We start from the raw sequence: 20,385 nt of genomic DNA, 5'->3' as shown, positions 1-20,385 counted from the left end.
GAAAGAGAGAAACAGAGAGGGAGGGGAGAAAGGGAGAGGAAGAGAGAGGGGGAGAGAGAGAGAAAGAGGTGGGGTAGAGGGAGGAGAAGGAGGGAAAAGGGAGAGGAGATGGGGAAAGAGAGGGAGAGGAAGGGGAGGGAGAAAGGAGGGAGGGAGAAAGGGACGAGGGCGAGGAAGGGAGAAGAAAAAAGGGAGGAGGGGGAGAAAAGAAGGGAGGAAAAAGGGGTAGAGAAGCTGGTAGTAGGTGGGGAAGCAAGAGAGCAGTGGGAGGGAAGGGAAATGGCAGGGGAATCGGGCTGGGGGGAAGAGAAAAGTCAAAGAAGGGAAAACCAAATTCTAGGTTAAAAGGCTTCCCAAGCCTTTGTGATTGACCATAGAGCAGAAACTGCACTGGAGCCTGGGAGAAGTTGGCACTTCACAGATCTCTGAAAAAAATAGTGGCCCAGCCTCTCACATAATCCCCATTTTACAGATGAGGAAACTGAGGCCGGGAGAAGGTTAGAGACTTGTCCAAGGTGACACCGCAGACCCGCGTGTCCCCCCAAAATGTAAACAATGACTGTCTGCTCATTCCCCGTCCCCCACCCCCATTCAACTGTGAGATACTTGAGAGCCAAGGCCGTGTGTTTTTACTCCACAGTAATTTTGCCGGCGCTTAGTATAGAGGATGTTAGGAGCCTCCACCAAGCAGCAGGGGGTTTCCTTGGGACCTGAGGCCTATGTAGAAAAAAAACTCAGGTGCCACCTTGGTATCCCAAGCCCCAGGATGGCATGCCAGCGGTTTTCAGCTGAGCTCGGACCCCAGGCCACCGCGAGATACAGTACGGACTAGTGGCTAGAGCCCAGGTCTGGAAGTCAGAGGACCCGGGTTCTAATCCCAGCTCCTCCATACGTCTGCTGTGTGACCTTGGGTGCACAGTGCTTCATTTCTCTGGGCCTCGGTTACCTCATCTGCAAAATGGGGATTAAGGGTGGGAACCTCATGTGGGACAAGGACTGTGTCCAACCTGATTAACTTGTATCTATCCCAGTGCTTCCCCTCTCGGGGTAGCACCTGGAGAGTTTCCAGTACTCTACTGGTATCGGCTACCGGAGGAAAAGTCAAGGAGAGGGCTACCCATTCCATTCCTAGCTTGGGCAGAGGCTAGCGAGTGGAAGATAATCTGCTACAAGTCAAAACTCACCCGTGCTGGGCAACAGCAGCATGGGAGAGAGTCGAGGTTGGAGACTCGAGTTGACTGCGTGGAAGGCGGCAATGGTAAAGCACTTCTGTATTTTGACCAAGAAAAGCCTATGGATCCACTACCAGAAGGTTGGCAGAGACAGAGCAGGGCGTTCTGGGAGACGTGTCCGTGGTGTTGCTATGGTTTGGAAACAACTCGATGGCATAAGACAAGACTCCCATGCTTAAAACAGTGCTTGGCACATAGTAGGCACTGAACAAGTACCATAAGAGGCCAAATTTGAGACTTAAAACAAACATCGCACGAGAACAGAAGGGCTCCGGACTATCGCCCTGCGGACCACCTCTGGCAAGAAGGAGTTCAGACCTGAATCCGGTGGAGATGAGACGTCAAAGAAACGATACGTTCAACCTTTGATATGTACCGTTCTTTCTTTCAAAAACACGACAGGTACTGAAGACTGACAGACGTGGACTACGTCCAGGAAACCCAACAGGAAGAAAACGAAGACATACCCACTTCCTTCAGATTAACTATCTTTTTAATGATATCAACCATTTAATGATTCCAAATCCCTTGAAAAATGTAGCGTGGTGTTAGTGCTCATGTTTTTTATGTTTATGACTAGTGTTTAAGAAGTCTTTCAGACAGTCAGACCTGACTACCTTCCAAGTACGGGGAGTTACAAATATTAATTCTGAGTCTCACCTTACCCTGTGACGAAAGGGAAAAGGAAATTGTCAGATGGAAAAAAATATCATACTCAAAAGCACATTTTAAATAGCCAATCTAAAATTGCAAAGCACTCCATTAGGGAAATGTAAGCAGGTTAACACGACGATGAGAACCTTAACTTTCACATTTCCTGACTTGGTATTTAGATTTTCAACTTAATGGGGCATTACCGTAGGTTTTGCCTTAATGGCATATTTAATTTGGGAAGGAGGCTAATGTTGGTTAGTGAAGAATTAGAAGGAAAGAAAAATCAGGATCGAGAGAGATGTACAAATGAAATATGCCAGGGACGGGATGTACAGAGGGCAGTGGAAGAGAACTGAGCAGGAGGAAAGGGTCATTTTCTCAGAAATAAAGCCGTCACAGTTCCCACAGGTGCACTAGTTTGGTCAAGAAAAGAAAATCCTTCGGGTATCATCTCCAAAAGGTAAATGGGTGGAGGAATATGGTAGCCCTTGCCCTCTGGAGAGAAATTTAGGAGGGAATGTGTAAACTCTAAACTCTAGAAGGTCCATGGGATGCTCAATTTCAATCAATCAGTCAATCAATTATATGCATTGAGCACCTACTGTGTGCAGAGCACTGTACTCAGCACTTGGGAGGATACAACAGAGTTGATGAAGGCGATTCCTAGCTCAACCATTCGGCTGCACGACTGCACAGTGAAACCATCCGTCGATGATCTTACTTCACAGGACAAAGTCGGGGAGTGGGAGAGAACAGCCGGAGAGTGGGTGTGGAAACCTTCTAAAGAAGCCCCCCTCCCTCTTTGTTTCCATCCCCGGGCATCTGGCCCACGACCCTCTCATTCACCCATCCTAGCTCTAGGTCATGTTCTTCCATGGGAAACTCATTGTCCATTTCCTTCTTAAGACTTTTCTTCAGCGAAGGAAGTTTTAGTTATTATAATAATAATTGCAGCTTTTATTAAGCACTTACTAGTGCCAAGCATGGCAGTAAGCTCTGGAGTAGATTCAAGATAACTGGGTCCCTCATGGGGCTCGGAGTCAAAGTAGGAGGGAAAACAATCGAGCAGTCAAATTTATTCAACGCATACCATGTACAGAGCACGTAACTAAGCTCTGGGGACAGTACAACACAGAAGGGTCGGTAGATACATTCCCTGCCCAAAAGGAGCTCACAGAGGTATTGAATCCCCATTTTGCAAGATGAGGAAACTTAGGCACTGAGAAGTTGAGTGACTTGCCCAGGTTCACACAGTAAACAAGTTGTAGAGACGGGATTAGAACCCAGATCTTCTGACTGGGTTCCCAAACCCATGTTCTTTTCAGTAGGCCATGCTGCTTATGGGAAAAAGTGTGGCTCAGAGCAAAGACCCCGGGCTTGGGATTCAGAGGTCATGGGTTCGAATCCCTGCTCTTTCACTTGTCAGCTGTGTGACTGTGGGCAAGTCACTTAACTTCTCTGCCTCATTTACCTCATCTATAAAATTGGGATAAAGACTGTGAGCCTCACGTGGGACAACCTGATTACCCTGTATCTACCTGAGAGCTTAGAACAGTGCTCTGCACATAGTAAGCACTTAACAAATACCAACATTATTATTATTAGTATTATGTGCAGGCCAGATTGTAGTAGGAGAATAAAAGGTGAGGGAGAAGAGGGCAAAGTGATGAAGTGCTTTAAAGCCAAGGGAGAGGAGCTTTTGTTCGATGAGGAAGTGGTTGGGCAACCACTGGAGTTTTTGAGGAGTGGGGTATTTTATGATCCCACTGTGCTCTGCACATAACAGGTGCTCGATCAATTCTAATAATAATAATCATGACATTTATTAAGCACTTACTATGTGCCAAGCACTGTTCTAAGCACTGGGGTAGATACAAGATAATTAAGTTGTCCCAAAGTGGGGCTCACAGTCTTAGTCGAAGAAGCAGCATGGCCTAGTGGATGGAGCCCAGGCTTGGGAGTCAGAAGGACCTGGGTTCTAATCCCGGCTCTGCCACTTATCTGCCGTGTGACCTTTGGGCAAGTCACTCTACTTCTCTGTGCCCCAATCACCTCAGAGAGAAGCAGCGTGACTCAGTGGAAAAAGTATGGGCTTAGGAGTCGGGGGTCATGGGTTCTAATCCCAGCTCCGTCACCTGTCAGCTGTGTGACTTTGGACAAGTCATTTAACTTCTCAGTGCCTCTGTTACCTCATCTGTAAAACAGGGACTAAGACTGTGAGCCCCATGTGGGACAACCTGCTGACCCTGTATCATCCCCAGCGCTTAGAACAGTCCTCGGCACATAGTAAGCCCTTAACAAATACCAACATTATCATTATTAATCCCCATTTTACATATGAGGTAACTGAGGCACAGAGAAGTTAAGTGACTCGCCCACAGTCACGCAGCTGACAAGTGACTGAGCTGGGATTAGAAGCCATGAACTCTGACTCCCAAGCCAACTCTGACTCTTTCCACTAAGCCACGCTGTTTCTTGATCGATTGATCGATTGCCCAAATGCTTTCCAGAAAGACAAAGCATATTCACGAGATTGCTTTAGACGCCACCAAACTGCCCTCCGCCGTGGCTACCCCACCCGGCCGGTGACTTTAATGCCGCTGTTGCAGCAACTCAGCTCTAATTCGCACCCCCTTGGTCAAATTAGCCGATTCTGCCAGTCTGGCTTAAGTCTGCGCCACGCAGAATCCTCGACAATTTCATCAGCCTGTCAGCTCGGGAGAGGGCTTCAAGTGATCCGTGTGGAGGTTACGAGAGGCGCGGGCAGAGCACTGCGAAGCTCACAGCACAGCTGGCTGGTGAATAATTAGTCGGGTTCACTGCACACTCCCTTGGCCCCCTCAGTCCCCTTCAGAAATAAAAACGTGAATATCTTTGAAATATCATTGCCTCCATCGCGGTGCTAATTGAAGCGGAGGCATTCTGAGCGGCAGAGAGGGCAGGCGGGATGCCCGGAGGAGCTGGCACCGGCCCCCTCGACCCGGCGACACCCTCGCTTCCTGCAGCGGCCAAGACCGGGGGTCGCCTCTGCCCAGGCGGATGTTTGCTCTCTGAGACGCCGGCATCCCTCTCCTACCTTGAAGAAAGGCCAGGAGGCATCTGGGGCCAGAAATATTGTATTTTCAAAGACTTAAAACACCTGTCTTACAATGGCATTCATTGTGACCTAATTTTGACCCCGGATATTCGAGCCTCAAGATCAAATGATTTCCACGGCAGGAAGATACCCCCTCCTCCATCCCATTGTGCCCTACTGAGGTGAGAAAGAGCATGACCTAGTGGTTAAATCACAGGCCTATCGAAAGGACGGGGTTCTAGTCCCAGCTTCCTCCCTTTCTGCAGTGTGACCTTGGGCAAGTCACTGAACTTCTCTGTGCCTCAGTTCCCTCATCTGTATAAAATGGGGATTAAGACCGTGAGCCCCTTCTGGGACATGGACTGTGTCCAACCTGATTACTCTGTAGCTATCCCAGCGCTTAGAAAAGTGGCTGGCACAAAGTAAGCGCTTAACAATTACCCTTAAAACAAAAAAGTGTAGCTTCTGCCAAGCCTTTCGATCTTTAAGAAATTTCAAAGGAGCATCTACTTCCAGTTCTTAACTTCAAATGTAGGGAATTTTATCCACCTCATATCCAAGAGATCAGTGTGGCTTAGTGGGAAGAGCATGGGCCTGAGAGTCAGAGGATGTGGGTTCTAAACCCAGCTCTGCCAAGTTTGCTGTGTGAACCTGGGAAAGTCATTTCACTTCTCTGTGCCTCGGCTGCCTCATCTGTAAAATGGTTATGAAGACTTCAAATGGCTACCTTACTGCTACAGGCTCTCGTTGTATCCCGGCTAGACTACTGTGTTAGCCTTCTCTCTGACCTCCCTTCCTCCTCTCTCGCCCCACTCCGGTCTATTCTTCACTCCGCTGTCCGGCTCATCTTCCTGCAGAAACTATCTGGGCATGTCGCTCCCCTTCTTGAACACCTCCAGGGGTTGCCTATCGACCTCCGCTCAAAACAAAAACTCCTCACTCTAGGCTTCGAGGCTCTACATCACCTCTCCCCTTCCTACCTCTCCTCCCTTCTCTCTTTCTACCGCCCACCCCGCACGCTCCGCTCCTCTGCCGCCCACCTCCTCACCGTCCCTCGGTCTCGCCCATCCCGCCATCGACCCCTGGGCCACGTCCTCCCGCGGTCCCGGAACGTCCTCCCTCCTCACCTCCGACAATCTAATTCTATTGCCCTCTTCAAATCCCTACTTAAAGCTCACCTCCTCCAAGAGGCCTTCCCAGACTGAGCTCCCCCCTTTTCCCTCTGCTCCCTCTACCCCCCCTTCACATCTCCGCAGCTAAACCTTCTTCTCCCCCCTTTCCCTTTCCCTCTCCTCCTCCCCCCCTCCCACCCCACCCCCTCAGCACTGTACTCGTCCGCTCGACTGTATACATCTTCGTCACCCTATTTATTTTGTTTATTTTGTTTAATGAGATGTTTAATGAGATGTATTTTGTTTTTATGAGATGTTCTTCCCCTTGACTCTATTTATTGCCATTGTTCTTGTCTGCCTGTCTCCCCCGATTAGACTGTAAGCCCATCAAAGGGCAGGGACTGTCTCTATCTGTTGCCGATTTGTACATGCCAAGCGCTTAGTACAGTGCTCTGCACATAGTAAGCGCTCAATAAATACTATTGAATGAATGAATGAATGAACAAGGACTCTATCTAACCTGATTACCTTGTATCTACCCCAGTGCTCAGAACAGTTTTGACACATAATAAGCACTTATCAAATATCATCATCATTATTACTATTATTTATATACATGGCAGTGGCCCAGCTCTGTCTCCAGAAGATTTGGGTTACTCCATTCACTCATTCAATTGCATTTATTAAGCACTTGCTGTGTGTAGAGTACCATACTAAGAGCTTGAGAGACTACAATATAACAATAAACAGGCACATCCCCTGCCCACAGTGAGTTTACGGCCTAGAGGGGGAGACGGACATTAATATAAAGAAATTACAGATATGGACATAAGTGCCATGGGGTTGGTGGAGGGGAGGCAGACGAATAAAGGGAGAAATAGCAACGCAGAATGAGTGGGAGAAGATTGAAAGTTTACTGTGAGCAAAGCTCCGTTCCAAACACTAGGGAGAGTACAATATAACAGTAAACAGACACATTACCTGCCCACAGTGAGCTTACAGTTTAGAGGGAGAGACAGACATCAATAACAAGAATAATAATAATAATAATAATGTTGGTATTTGTTAAACTCTTATTATGTGCAGAGCACTGTTCTAAGCACTGGGGTAGATACAGGGTAATCAGGTTGTCCCACGTGGGGCTCATAGTCTTCCCTATTTTCAGAAGAGGTAACTGAGGCACAGAGAAGTTAAGTGACTTGCCCACAGTCACCCAGCTAACAAGTGGCAGAGCCGGCATTCAAACCCATGACCTCTGACTCCCAAGCCCAGGTTCTTTTCACTGAGCCACGCTGCTTCCCCTAAACAATAAAAACAAGGAAATATCAGGTACATACATTAAGTGCTGTGGGGATGGGAGAGAGGATGAAGAAAGGGAGCAAGTCAGGGTGATGCAGAAGCCACTCCCATAAATGATTTTGGAGATCATTGCCTCTCCCTAGAGATGATTTCATTCCCTACCCCCTGAGGGAGGCTGAGGGCAAGAAAAGGAAACCTAACCTTACCATGATTTGAACCCATCCACAAGTGGGATGAGAGTTTAACTAGCCATTAAATAAATGACACTTGGGTGCTGACGTGGTTTATGAAGGTTATTGCTACCTCAGCACCACCACCCCATCCCACCTCCAGCTCCAAATCATCTTTCTACCCACTGACTCTAATTAGATTTTAATTTCCAGGGATATAAATAGCTCCTGATGGCCTGTGCCACTCAGATGCTCTGGCATAGTGGATCGAGTGGGGGCCTGGGACTCAGAAAGTCAACAGTTCTAATTCCTGCTCCACCACTTTCTGCTGTGAAACCTTGGGAAAGTCACTTCTCTGGGCCTCAGTTATCCCATCTGTAAAACGGAGATTGGGACTGTGAGCCCCACATGGGACAGGGACTGTGTCCAACCTGATTTGCTTATATCCACCCCAGCTTGGTAATAATAATAATAATTATGGTATTTGTTAAGTGCTTACTATGTGCAGAGCACTGTTCTAAGCACTGGGGTAGATATAGGGTAATCAGGTTGTCCCACGTGGGGCTCACATTTTTTAATCTCCATTTTTACAGATGAGGGAACTGAGGCACAGAGAAGTTAAGTGACTTGCCCAAGTTCACACAGCAGACAAGTGGCGGAGCTGGGATTAGAACCCACAACCTCTGACTCCCAAGCCCGAGCCCTTTCTGCTAAGCCACGCTGCTTCTCCTAGCACAAAGTAAGCACTTAAATACTGCAATAATTATTATTATTATATTTCTTCCAGGGCACCACGGCATCATACCAAGAGATGGCCTGATTTATTTTTCTTAGTTTCACGAATGGCTTTTTAGCTGGTTTCTTATTGGGTTGGATATTTGATTGGGTTAGACTGCAAGCTCGTCACAGGCAAAGAACATGTCTGTTAACTCTGTTCTACCACACTTTCCCAAGGCTTCAGTACAGTGTTCAGCACATAATACATGCTCGATAAATACCATTTATCGATTACAGGTGCCCGCTGCATGGTGAGTGAGAGAAACGGCATGTCCGGAGACTTCGGCGCCAAGAGGGAGAAACGGACTTTTACTCACCAATCTATCCTCACCACGGGTCGAGAACCAAGGCCACTGCCTAGTGTACTAGCCAATCAATCGATTAATCAATAGGCATTTATTGAGCAACTACTGTGTACCAAACACTGTACTAACTCCTTGGGAGAGTACTATACAATAAAGTCCATAGAGTGGGCATATCTTTAAACTCCCAGCCTCACAGAACTTATATTCATATTTGTAATTTATATGCATTAGCGTCTGTCTCCCACTCTAGACTGTAAGCTCGATGTGGGCAGGGAATGTGTCTGTTATATTGTTACATTGTACTCTTCGTAGGGCTTAGTATGGTGCTCCCCACATGGTAAGTGCTCAATAGATATCATTGACTGACTGACTCTGGTGCTTCCTCCTTCCTGGAATTTATTTCAGAGTCTTTCTTCCTGGCTATATTGTAAGCTCCTTGAGGACAGGGGCCTGGCCTACTAAGTCTTGCACTTTGCACCTGGATTTGCGCTCTTCATTCACCCCCTCCCTCAGCTTCACAACACTTATGTCCATATCCATAATTTATTCTTTTATTATCTATATTTATGTCTCTAACCTCCTCTAAACTGTCAGCTTGTTGTGGGCAGGGAACATATCAACCAATTCTGTTATATTGTATTACACCAAATGCTTAGAACAGTGCACTACACAGAGTTAGCACTCAATAAATAAGATGAACTCAATTGCGCTCATCCAAATGCTTAGTACAGTTCTGTGCACAGGGTGAGCGTGCAGTATTACTGATTGATTGATAGGGTGTCCAACAAGCTATTTTTCAGTCAATCAACCAGTTGTATGTATTAAGGGCCTTCTGCATGCAGAGCACTGTAATGAAAGCTTGGAGAATACAAGACGTATTAGACCTGATCCCTGTCCTCAAGGGGCCAGTGAATGGGATGGTCCATTTGCTTAAATTGGGGGAGGCAAGTGGGACTTGGTGGGCTAGGGACCCTCCCCCACGTACATCCATGGTCCACGATTAATGTAATGGTTGGAGAACCATTGGCAAGCTACTAATACATTTTGCTTAGGATTCACTTTTGCTACCTACTGTATTTATAATTTTACTTTCATTTATAATAATGGTATTTGTTAACTTTGGAAACTTACTACACGCTTGTCAGCTGTGTGACCTTGGGCAAGTCACTTAACTTCTCTGTGCCTCAGTTACCTCATCTGTAAAATGGGGATTCAGACTGTGAGCCTCACGTGGGACAACCTGATTACCCTGTATCTACCCCAGTGCTTAGAACAGTGGTTGGCACTTATTAAGCACTTAACAAATACCAACAATATTATTAGTATTATTATTATTATGTGTCAGGCACTGTACTAAGCACTGGGGTAGATCCAAGCAAATCAGGTTGGACACCATCCCTGTCCCATGTAGTGTTCACAGTTCCATCCCCATTTTACAGATTAGGTAACTGAGGCACAGAGAAGCAAAGTGACCTGCCTAAGGTCACGCAGCAGACAAGGGATGGAAGCAGGTTTAGAACCCATGACCTTCTGACCCCCAGGCCCGGGCTCTATCCACTACATCATGCTGCTTCTGTGTGCATAAGAACCGAGTCTCCCATTAGACTTCTAGCTCCTTGCGTGCAGGAACCTTATCTTCTACTTTGCTTCTCAGTTCCTACCAAAGTGCTCTGCACGTGAAAAATGCCCAATACATCTTGAGGGAGAGAAAGAAGAAGGGGCAGAGAAGATGGAGGACCGAGGTCCGGGCAAGAGGATGTTTCCAAGGAGTAGGTGGACTGAGACTTTGTCCAGAGGCGATACGACAGATGCATATGCTAACTAAAAACCATGCGTTTCTCCCTTCTTCATCCCCTTCAACTAATTACCTGGAAATTACTGCCTGAGGATAAACCACCAAGTGTCTCATCAACATTCCCCACCACCATCAGAGGTGGGAGAAAGGAAAGAGGAAATATAGAAATGAGGGAAGAGCAGAGAAAAAGGAAAATCCACCATCCACCTTGTTTCCTCAGAGGTTTTGGGGTTTTTTGTGGTATTTATTAAGCACTTACTATGTACCAGGCACTGTTCTAAGCGCTGGGGTAGATGCAAGATGACCAGGTTGGACAGAGTCCTTGTTCCACACAGGGCTCACAGTCTTAATCCCCATTTTACAAATGAGGGAACTGAGGCCCAGAGAAATGAAGTGGCTTGTCCAAAGTCACGCAGTTCACAAGTGACGGAGCCGGGATTAAAACCCAGGTCCTTTCAATTCCCAGGCCCGTGATCTATCCACTAGACCATGCTGCTTCTCACAGTGAAGCCATGGTTTTTAGTCGGCGTATGTTTATCTGATGTATCGCCTCTGGACAAATATGTGTGTCTATTTCACCCACTGAAAAGTCTATGCACCTTTTATTTTATTAATTTAAATTAACATGTTGGTAGCCAAAGATAGAGAGTTGGAAAACACAATTAAGTTATGAAAAGCCTTATCCCTCAAGCTGCGGTTTCAGACCTTCCCCTTCATTCACTCGCAAATAATCAGAGCTTGGGATAGATGCGTAAAACCATTCTGTCTGGATTCTCCAAGGATCTAAGTGGAAAAATAAATCAGTCATTTTAATAATTGTATTTGTTAAGCACTTATGTGCTAGGCCCTGTACTAAGCACTGGAGTACATACGAGCTAATCAGGTTGGACACAGTCTTTGGACACAAGGGGCTCACAGTCATAATCCCCATTTTACAGATGAGGGAACTGAGGTATAGGAAAGTTAAGTGGCTTGCCCAAAGTCACACAAGTAGAGAAGAGGCAGAGTCTGTATTAGAACCCAGGTCCTTCTGATGCCAGGGCTGAGCTCTTTCCAATAGGCCACACTGCTTCTCAGACATCAGGATCCACAGCCCGAAGAGTTTTCAAACTGCGGGTGATGTATATTTCAAGCCAGTATTGTGACTGGCTCCCAGCAGAAGGAATGCTAAGTCATTCCGTACTCTCCCAAGAGTTCAGTACAATGCTCTGCACACAGTAATAGCTCAATAAATATCTCATTAATTAATTGAGCACTCTAAACTTCCACCCTCCTTTCAGAAGGCAATTAGATTCTAAATGCAGAGAGAGCCGGGTCTTTATGACTTACCCCATGCCTGGCTCAAACTGTTCAGAGAAGGTGCTAGAACATTCTCCAGTTCCAGAATCACTGACCATTCAATCACTTGGAAGTATTTATAGAGCACCTTCTTGGTGCAGAGCCTTGTACTAAGTGCTTGGGAGTAATAATAATAATGTTGGTATTTGTTAAGCGCTTATTATGTGCAGAGCACTGTTCTAAGCGCTGAGGTAGACACAGGGTCATCAGGTTGTCCCACGTGAGGCTCACAGTTAATCCCCATTTTACAGATGAGGTCACTGAGGCACAGAGAAGCGACGTGACTTGACCACAGTCACACAGCTGACAAGTGGCAGATCTGGGATTCGAACCCATGACCTCTGACTCCCAAGCCTGGGCTCTTTCCATTGAGCCATGCTGCTAGGCATTAGTCCTGTCCACATGGTGCTTACGATCAAGCTCTGACAAATCAATCTGCTTTTCCTTGCTAAGATAACGAAGGAGGTGATTGGACAGAATCTCGCTTCCGCCACCCCCCTCGCCGGGACATGGGGACATACACTCACACACACACACACACCCTCTCTCATACACACGAACAGTAATTTGGAATTCATCAGTGAGTAATTTGGAATTTGTCCAGTGAGTGAACAAACCAATCTAACTCCAACATTCTTTTAATGGTATTTGTTAAGCGCTTACTATGTGCCAGCCACTTAACTAAGTCCTGGGGCAGATACAAGCTAATCGGGTTGGACACAGTCCCTTTCCCACATGGGGCTCACAGTCTTAATCCTCTTTTTCCAGAGGAGGAACTGAGGCACAAAGAAGTGACAAAAATGGGAGCAGACAATGAAAACCTCGATGGTACAGCTAACGTGGACAAGATGATCTGGTGGATTTTTGACCGTAGCATGAGGGGCGCTTAGTACAGTGCTCTACCCACTGTCACACAGCAGACAAGTGGCAGAGGTGAGACTAGAACTCAGGGCCTTCTGACTCCCGGGCCCCTGTTCTACCCACTGGGCCATGTTGCTTCTCAGGTTCAGAAGGAGGAACACCTTCGGAAAATGACTAATTTTGAAAAGGACCAGGGGTTTTCACAGAGGTCAACTCTCTCCAAAATCAGCTCTTCCTGTCAAGACGGCATTTTCTCCCAAAGTTTAGTATTTTCTGTTTCACAAGAAAACTATTCAAAGTAAACTGATTGGAGGGAGGGGGCGGGGCCTGAATATATATAATTTGTTCCAAGTTAGCATGATCAATTTATCTATCGTTTTATTTAGTGGCTACTAAACACCAATAGTAGCTAGACACCTCAAAGATCTCTAAAACAGCAAGATATGACCATGCCCGGAAACAGGGCAGCAGACTACAAACCTCACCTTCTTCTGTTCACAGCAGTGAAACCCAGACCCCAGTAAGGATTCTTTTTGGCACTGAAAGTCTCTCCTAATAGAGAGACTATTTTTTCATCAACAAGCCTTCCCCAATTAGTTATCCATGCCCCAGGTTGGATCAACCTAAAACCTGCCTCTTTCAGTGTAGCCTGAAGGATAGAGCCTGGACCTGGGAGACAAAAGGATCTGGATTCTAATCCCTGCTCCACCACTTGTCTTCTGTGAAACCTTGAGCAAGTCATTTCACTTTGCTGGGCCTCAGTTACCTCATCTGTAAAATAGGGATTAAGACTGAGCCCCACATGAGACATGGACTGCGTCCAACCCGATCTGCTTGTATCCACCCCAGTGTTTAATACTGTGCCTGACACGTAGTAAATGCCTAACAGATATCACAGTTATTATTATTATTATTACTTGCGTTTGAGTTCCAGCTCTGCTGCTGGCCTGCTGTGTGGCCTTGGGCAAGTCACTCCACCTCTCTGAGCCTCAGTGCCTTATGGCCTGTCAAATTAAGATGTTTTCACTCCCTCAGACTGTGAGCCTCATGTTGTCCCAGGTCCACATTCACCCAAACAGCCTTGTTCCTAACCTGGCACTTCAGACACAGTGAGAGCTTAATAAAGGCCATCACTATTCATTATAGGAATCACACCCTCGTACAAGAGACCACATGTAGCAGTCATTCGATCGTATTTTTTGAGCGCTTAATTACTGTGGGTAGAGCACTGTACTAAGCGCTCTTCATGCCACGGTCAAAAATCCACCAAATCATCTTGTCCACGTCAACTGTACCATCGAGGTCTTCATTGTCCGCTCCCATTTTCTGCTTCCCGCATCCCTCTCCTCCCCCCGGCTCCACGGCCCCCGAATCGAAACCCTCCCTTTAACACATCATTCCTAATTAGATGATTAGTGTTTGGAAGGGCAGGAGATAAGTCATTTGCATAATTCAATCATAAAAAGAAGTTAAAGATACAGATTTCGCTGTTCGTTTGTACAATTATCTTCTTCGGCCTGGGGGGCTGAGATATTAATGTGATTAAACACTATTTCTGCAAACAGGCAACTGTGTGTCCTCTATTAAAGCAGGGCTGGAGGCAAATGAAAAATTAATTTTAGAAGACAATCAATTTTATTCTACATGACTGTAATAAATAACAGCCCATCTGAAGACAAGTCATTAGGCCCTAGGAGGGTACATGTGTCACGGAGTCTAAATGACACACGAGGCTGAATTTTCCACCAAAATAGAACGAGTAATAAATGGTCCACCAGCTGCCATTTCTGCCTCGAAAGTCAAGCCGTCGGGTTTCCAAGAATAACAGGTGTGTGGCTCATAGGCAACTGGTTGAAGGAGGTATCCGACTTCAGAAAATCCCAATAACTACTGATTTTAGTGTTTTCCCACCTCTTGGTGCTGGGATAGAGGCAAGATAACCATTCATTCATGCAGCGAATCATATTTATTGAGGGTTTACTGTGTGCAGAGCAGTACTAAGTATATACTAAGTGTGTACTAGTACTGTGTGTGTACTAAGCACTTGGGAGATTACAACAGTAAACAGTCACATTCCCAGCCCATAATGAGTTTACAGAGTAGAGAAGAGGAGAAAGACATTAATATGAATAAATACCTTTCAGAACCAGGTTAAACAGGGTCCCCATCCATCATGGGACTGATCCGCTGGGTCAGGGTAACAAGTCATAGTGCTCACACTGTGCTACGGTCACTTCGGCTAGCCATGGTTCTGCCCATTCAGAAAAAAATCGACATGCTTTTTTTTTTTAATGGTATTTGTTATTTAAGTGCTTACTATGTGCCAGGCACTGTTCTAAACGCTGGGGTAGATACAAAGTAATCCGCCTGGGCACTGTCCCAGTTCCATATAAGGTTCACTCTCTGCATCCCCATTTTACAGATGAGGTCACTGAGGCATAGAGAAGTGAAGTGACTTACCCAAGGTCACACGGCACACAAGTGCAGGGATTAGAACCCTGCAGGTGCATGGGAGCCAAGATTGATACGTGACAATCATTAGGGGTAAAAAATGATCTTATAGCATGAAATCAGAACTGAAAACATTCATTCAATCATATTTATTGAGCACTTATGATTTCCAAACTTTGAAAATTGCCAGTTGCAAACTATAAAGACTAACTGGGGCAGTTCAAAGGGGCAAACATTCTTCAGATTTTTATATCAGATTCTATTAATCTGCTTTTTATATTCTTGGATGAAAAGTAGATCAAAGCAGCCCAGCAAGGAGCACCTATCTATACTGCAAACTGAAGAGGTGAATTCATTTCCTTTTCCCCTTTCCATATACAAACATACACATTATACACATGTATATGTGTAGAATGAGTCAGCTGAACAAATACTTGTTCTGGATCATTCAACTGTTGTTTTGTGGTTTAGTGTTTTACTTTGTGGCTTTGTGTTTCGTTTTGTGGCTTTGTCTTGCATTTTGCTTTGCGTCCATCTGAGTGGCTAAATCAAGAGTTAGATAGCTAAGAGTTTTTGATGAACTTAATTAGGACTAATATTTTTCCTTTGATAAATCTCATCTTGCAACTGGAAAATTTTGATTTTTCTTTATCTTGAGGCACAAACCACTCTGGGCCTTTCGCAGTAAATCTTATGGACTGCTAAAAGGAAAAAGAAAACTTCAGTGACCTACATAAACTCAGAGTTAGGACAATCCAGAGGCCAGTGGGGCTGGGGAGCCATTTTCAAAATCGTATTACTTACTCAATCTTACATCCAAAGTTTCAAGCTTGCTCCTCAGAAAGTTTTCAAACTCTCAGAAAACAGTCGGTCTTAAACCACAGACCCAAGAGCAATAAAAATAATCATTAGGGTATTTGTTCAGTGGTTACTATGTGTCAGGCACCTTACTAAGTCCTGCTATAGATACAGCATAATCAGAGCCCATATGGGGCTCACGAAGTGAGGAGGTAGAGCTGGTATCGAATCCCCATTTTGCAGATGAAGGAACTGAGGCCCAGAGATATTAAGGGACTTGTCTAATGTCACACAGCAGTTAAGCAGGAGAGTCAGGATTAGAACCCAGGTCCTCTGACTCCCAGGTCTGTGCTCTTTCCAATAGCTCACGCTGCTTCACCCTGTACTCAGTGTCTCAATAAACGTATTTTAAAATGAGCGTCAACATAATAATAATAATCATGGCATTTGTTAAGCGCCACGAGCCAGGCACCATACTAAGCACTGGAGTAGATGCAAGCAAATCGGGTTGGACACAGTCCCTGTCCCACGTGGGACTCACGGTCTCAATCCCCATTTTACAGATGAGGCCACTGAGGCACAGAGAAGTGAAGTGACTTCCCCGAGGCAACACAGCAAACAAATGGATTAGAACCCATGACCTTCCGACTCCCACGATCTATCCACTATGCCATGCTGCTTCACTATTATTGCTTCTCATCACTCGGGAGTGTCCGCGTCGATAACTACTGTGGTAATTGTTACATGGTTACTACATGCCAGGCACCGTATTAAGCGTCGGGTGATAGTCCCGGTCCCACAAGGGGCTCACGGTCGAGGCAGGATGGAGAATAGGTTTGTTTTCCCAGAATTCTTTTAAAGGGAGGTAAGATTTTGAACCGGCTTTTTGAAACCCCAGCTCGAAGTTTTCAAACGTCCAGCCGACTTGAAATCTGAGCTCAAAACACGAAGACACGCTGCGGCTGACAGAACATCCTTCCACTGCCACAGCCCGAAACATTTTCAATTCATTTCGCAGGCTGGAGCTTCTGTGGCTCTTACCACAAATAGAGAGCAAACAGGAGTCACCAGCCAATGGCTTCCAGCCATCGCGAGTGGTAAGGCATGGCTTATCCCAACGCCCTCTCCTGGCACGGCCTATCGCTAACAATTTCTTCCGTGAAAACGGAATAATTCATTTCCCCGCTTAAAAGCCTGTTCCCCTGATCTGACTTTCTGGTTCTCCTCCCTGGAAAAGTTGTAGGAATGAGCAGCTCCGGGCCGATCCTTTCTCTTCTCGTCAAACGGTGGAGGTGGAAAATGAAGGGAGCCAACCTCAGAAACACAGAAGAAGGAAAACTCAGCTTCACGCTCGACCAGTCTGTGGGCTGATCCACAACGGTGGCTCAAGGTTCTACCTACCCCAGTGCTTAGAACAGTGCTTGGCACATAGTAAGCGCCTAACAAGTACCGTAATCACTATTATTATTATTAGGTGGGTTCCCTGCTGTACACTGCGCGAACGATGGCCGAAACACAAAAAAGACGGGAGAGACAATCTGACCCACGCCGAATAAGAAGCTGGAATTGAGCTTCCTCGACTGGTCGAAGACTCCTACTCGGCTGTATTATTAGCGGGAAAAAAGCCCAGAGATCACAGTAAATGAAATTCTCTTTTTTTTCCCCCCAATCTCAGACAAAGATGAATGTCCCAATTTGATCATTCAATAGTTCAGAATGCCGCTCTAAGTAATAATAATAATAATGATGGTGGTATTTGTTAAGCGCTTACTACGTGCAAAGCACTATTCTAAGCACTGGGGGGATACAAGGTGATCAGGTTGCCCCACTTGGGGGCTCACAGTTTTAATCCCCATTTTACAGATGAGGGAACTGAGGCCCAGAGAAGTTAAGTGACTTGCCCCAAGTCACACAGCTGGCAAGCGGCGGGTTAGATCAGATTAGAACCCATGACCACTGACTCTCAAGCCCGGGTTCCTTCACAACAGAGTTAGTAAGTATGATCTCTGCCATCATGGAACTTAAAGTCTAGTAAGGGGAGATAGACACTAGGATAAATTATTCATTCATTCATTCAATTGTATTTATTGAGCACTGTACTAGAAGCAGCGTGGCTCAGTGGAAAGAGCATGGGCTTGGGAGTCAGAGGTCATGAGTTCAAATCCCAGCTCTGCCACTTGTCAGCTCTGTGACTGTGGGCGAGTCACTTAACTTCTCTGGGCCTCAGTTCCCTCATCTGTAAAATGGGCATGAAGACTGTGAGCCCCACATGGGATGACCTGATTCCCCTGTGTCTACCCCAGCGCTTAGAACAGTGCTCGGCACATAGTAAGCGCTTAACAAATACCAACATTATTATTATTATTACTAAGCGCTTGGAAAGTACAGTTCAGCAATAAAGAGAGACAATCCCCTCCCATATGGGGCTTACGGTCTAGAAGCGGGGAATAAATTACGAGTAGCCACTTTCATGAAGATTCTGACCAGATAAATTAGCACAAGCAAATATTCCATATTGCAAGACTCTTAATCATATTTACTGAATGCTTACTGTGTGCAGGGCACTGTGCTAAGTGGTTAGGAGAGTAAAGTACAACAGAGTTGGTAGACACATTCACTGCCCACAGCGAGCTCACGGTCTAGAGAGGGACACAGACATTAATATAAATGAATAAATTGTGGATATGTACGTAAGTGCTGAGGGGCTGAGGGAGGGGTCGGGAAGGAAAGGAAGGAAATCAGAGCAATACAGAGGGGAAAGGGAGTAAGGGAAATGAGGGCTTAGTCAGGGAAGGCCTCTTGGAGGAGATGTGCCTTCAATACAGTTTTGAAAAAGAGAGAGTAATTGTACGGAGAGGGTAATCGTCTGTCAGCTGTGAAGAGGGAGGGTGTTCCAGGCTAGAAGCAGGACGTGGGTGAGAGGAGAGACTGAAATACAGTAAGTAGGTTGGCATTAGAGGAGTGAAGTGTGCGGGCTGGGTTATAGTAGGAGATCAGTGATGTAAGGTAGGAGTGGGCAATGTGATTGAGCGCTTTAAAGCTGACATTAAAGCCTTTCTGTTTGACAAGGAGGGCAACCACTGGGGGTTCTTGGGGAGTGGGGAGACATGGACTGAACGTTTTTGTGAAAAAACACCTTCCCAGGTAAGTGAAAAAAATAAGAGCTTATTCAAAATCTTAATCAAATTAAACTCCTAGTCACTCAGTGACATTTATTGAGACAGTGTGCAGAGCACTCTACTAAGAGCTTGGGAGAGTACATTATAATAGAGTTGATAGACACGAGCTCTGCCCTCAAGGAGCTTAATGTCTCATGGGGGAGACAGATGGACATCAAAATAAAATTGAAAAGTACAAGTACAAAGTACAAACAGTCACCCTTTCACTAGAACAAGTATCTTTGCTGCATGGGAATATACGATCTGGAATATACGAAACCCAGATCAAAGTTTCCATTTTGTTTCCACTTGTTTCTATTTATTGCTATGGTTCTAGTCTGTCCATCTCCCCCAGTTAGACTGTAAGCCCGTCAAAGGGCAGGGACTGTCTCTATCTGTTACCGATTTGTACATTCCAAGCGTTTAGTCCAGTGCTCTGCACATAGTAAGCGCTCAATAAATACTATTGAATGAATGAATGAATGAATGAATTTAATTTTTCTGACTTTGGTATGTACCTCGATCTTGTCTATCTCGCCACTGACCTCTCGCCCACATCCTGTCCCTGGCCTGGAACGCCCTCCCTCTTCATATCTGACATTGACTCTCCCCCTCTTCAAAGCCTTACTTACTGAAGTCACATCTCCTCCAAGAGGCCTTCCCAGACTAAACCCTCATTTCCTTTTCTTCCACTCCCTTCTGCGTCTCCCTGCCTTGCTGGCTTATTCATCCCCCTTCCCAGCTCCACGGCCCCGTATGTACATATGCATAATTTATTTATTTATATTAATGTCTGTCTTCCCCCTCTAGACTGTAAACTCACTGTGGGCAGGGAATATGTCTACCAATTCCGTTGTATTGTACTTTCCCAAGTGGTTGGTACGGTGTTCTGCACACAATAAGCGCTCGATAACCGTGATGATGATGATGAGGATACTTAAACTGAAGCAGCACGGCTTAGTGGATCGTGCTCAGGAGCAGGAGTCAGAAGGACTTGGGTTCTAACCCCAACTCCACCACTTGTCCGCTGTGTGATCTTGGGTAAGTCACTTCACTTCTCTGTGCCTCTGTTACCTCATTTGTAAAATGGGGATTAATAATAATAATAATAATGTTGGTATTTGTTAAGCGCTTACTATGTGCCGAGCACTGTTCTAAGCGCTGGGGTAGACACAGGGGAATCAGGATGTCCCACGTGGGGCTCACAGTCTTAATCCCCATTTTACAGATGAGGTAACTGAGGCACAGAGAAGTGAAGTGACTTGCCCACAGTCACACAGCTGACAAGTGGCAGAGCTGGGATTCGAACTCATGGCCTCTGACTCCAAAGCCCATGCTCTTTCCACTGAGCCACGCTGC

General features: G+C 45.9%; 1 protein-coding gene and 1 non-coding gene across 3 annotated transcripts in view; one reads left to right on the top strand and one right to left on the bottom strand.

Annotated features, from left to right (window-relative positions):
* DACH2 (dachshund family transcription factor 2) overlaps positions 1-20,385 on the bottom strand; it is a 448,249-nt gene that overhangs the window by 416,968 nt on the left and 10,896 nt on the right. The window lies entirely within an intron of this gene.
* On the top strand, positions 1,037-1,174 carry LOC114812998. Its single transcript, XR_003760611.1, has one exon. It is a non-coding gene; the product is annotated as a small nucleolar RNA SNORA7 (small nucleolar RNA).

Source organism: Ornithorhynchus anatinus, chromosome 6 (assembly GCF_004115215.2).
Source record: "Ornithorhynchus anatinus isolate Pmale09 chromosome 6, mOrnAna1.pri.v4, whole genome shotgun sequence".
Taxonomy (NCBI): domain Eukaryota; kingdom Metazoa; phylum Chordata; class Mammalia; order Monotremata; family Ornithorhynchidae; genus Ornithorhynchus; species Ornithorhynchus anatinus.
The sequence above is the reverse complement of the archived record's forward strand: the minus strand, read 5'-3'. Positions and strand labels throughout refer to the sequence as shown.